General features: G+C 43.9%; 1 non-coding gene across 1 annotated transcript; it reads left to right on the forward strand.

Annotated features, from left to right (window-relative positions):
• The first annotated feature begins 406 nt into the window (after window positions 1-406).
• On the forward strand, window positions 407-516 carry LOC120279832. The gene has a single exon (XR_005542132.1). It is a non-coding gene; the product is annotated as a small nucleolar RNA R71 (small nucleolar RNA).
• The last annotated feature ends 1,950 nt before the right edge of the window (window positions 517-2,466 follow it).

Consider the following 2,466-nt stretch of genomic DNA (forward strand, 5'->3'; position numbering starts at 1 on the left):
CCCTTTGAGGTCTCATTCCATTACCTACAAAGTCAACATTCTCAAGCGAAGAAACATCACCAATGACGATTGGGCAATCGGAGGGAGCATGTCCTCCACCACAACCCGGTGTAATTGTTCACGGCCGCAACTCTATTCGAAGCTATAAGATCTAGCTTCTTACTCAAACTCTCCACTTGGGCCGCCAATGAAGTTACCGCATCAATTTCATGGAGACCGGCCACCTTTTTTTCTTCTCCCTAAGCGTTTCACTTTGGTAGCTATTTAACCCTATTTCTTCAATCAATTGACGTGCTTCATCGGGGTTTTTGCTACCTAAAGGTACCTCCTGCCACCACATCCAAGAGTTGCCTTGTACTCGGGGTTCAAACCATTGTAGAAGGTTTGAACAATCATCCACTCCGGGAATCCGTGTTGCGGACACTTTCGCGAGGGAGTTCCTTGAACCTTTCCCATGTCTCAAATAGAGACTCCAATTCCAAGCTGCACAAAGGATGAGATCTCATTCCTAAGCTTTCTGCTGATTTTCGGGAGGAAAATAACGGGCTAGAAAAAGCTTCTACCATCTCCTCCCATGTAGTGATTGATGCTCTAGGTAATGAGTGTAGCCACTGCTTTACTTTCCCCTTTAAGGAAAATGGGAAGGCTCTCAACTTGATGGCATCATCCGTCACACCATTTATCTCCAGCATGTTACACACCTCGAGGAAGCTCTCTATGTGACTGTTTGGATCCTCATCGGCCAAACCGTTGAATTGTGCGGACTACTGCAGCATATGGATGAATGCCGGCTTTAGCTCGATGTTTTAAGTTGTAATTGGGGGACGCACAATACTCGATTGTGTCCCCAACATCGAAAGAGTCGCAGCATAATCGGATAGTGTTCATTGTTGCTCATTTTGTTACTGCCGTGTTTTTTTAGATCCTTCTACTTCCAAATCAAAGTTTGGATTAAGTCTGTTCTTTTACTGAGTTCTTTCCTTTTTATCGAATTATGCGTTCAAGCTCGGGGTCTCCTTCAATCAATATTGATGGATTCCCTCGACTCATAACACAGAGTCTGCACCAAAAAAATAAAGAAAAAGAAAATCAGAACTATGATAGAATAAGAAGATATGAAATAGAATGTGTGGTGAAATAGCTAAGAAAACAAAGTGCAAAGTATCTCTAAACGCCTAGCTCCCGGCAAGCGGCACCAAAAAACTTGACAAGGTCCCTTGCTTATATCCCATAAGTGCACGGCTTTGTCGAGTAATAATCCCGGGTGGCGGGGTCGAATCCACGGGGAGTAGGGAGTAAAGACACTTAATTCGATTCTTAACTATGTGGAGTATCAACAATGATAAGTGTGGTAATGATTCAATTCTCAGAAATTAAAAGCAACAAGTAAGAGAGCAAAAGTAAGGAGGAGGCAAGGCAATCGATAAAGATGGGGTACTCGGATGATGCTTCACCTAGGATAATTGCTTCAAGTGCAAGAACTCTCTATTATGCTTCCTAATCAGTGCAATGGTGAGTCGTGGAAATCCTTACATACATAGTCCCAAATCTAAGGTTAACTATGCCTAACTCTATACATGTCCCAGAGGAGAAATCGAACAATCTCAACACCTCGCACCGCATAGAGTTGCAATGAGCTCTAGGGATTCCAAGTGATAAATCTCTTCCTAGATTTAGACCTAACCCTTTGGTCCAGGCGGAAGGTCCCTAGCCACAATTAAGCCCTATATACTAAGATCACCTCAACGCTTTACTCCATTGCACGGGCAACTATGCCCAGCGGAGGTTCATCTCTTAGCCCATTCACTCTATTATGGCCGCAAAGAACTCGAGGAACGGAGGTAAAATCTATCAAATCGGAGGGGAAAGGGGACGCTCCTGTACCTCTCGACTCACCCTCTCAACCCTCTCCAACCTAGCTTTGTCTAACGCTCGTGGTGTATCACTCACTCACAAGGTTACCAACAAGAACTCTCAACCCTAGTGTCACCCTAGTGGAAATGTTCATACAATCAAGCATTTAAGGTTGGAACTCATAATAAACATCAATTTATTGGAAGCATAATAAAGAAGTTCAATGAAACGAATACATCCTAGGGTTCACAATCACCCAAGTACCCATTAGGGGTTTAGCTCTCCATGGAGCTAAGTACAATCAAAGAAATAAAATGTAAAAGCAATGAATCCATAAAGAAACCCCCTCGATGGTCGTGTCGATGGTCTTGTGGAAAGTATACTCGTCGTCCAAGGATTCCTTCGTCCGGTATAGGATACGCCTCGATCGAAGCTCCCCTACCAACCTTCTTCCTAATGGAATCACGATGTCGGAGCTGTAGAACCTCTCCAAAAACCTTGACCAATAGCCCCTCGAAAACCCTAAGCGAAGCCCTCTACGCAAGTTGGGGAAAAGATGGAGAAAAGAATACCAAAATCGGGGATGAATCGGCTTTAAATAGAGTCGGAATC

The sequence above is a fragment of the Dioscorea cayenensis genome, chromosome 16 (genome assembly GCF_009730915.1).
Source record: "Dioscorea cayenensis subsp. rotundata cultivar TDr96_F1 chromosome 16, TDr96_F1_v2_PseudoChromosome.rev07_lg8_w22 25.fasta, whole genome shotgun sequence".
Lineage (NCBI taxonomy): Eukaryota > Viridiplantae > Streptophyta > Magnoliopsida > Dioscoreales > Dioscoreaceae > Dioscorea > Dioscorea cayenensis.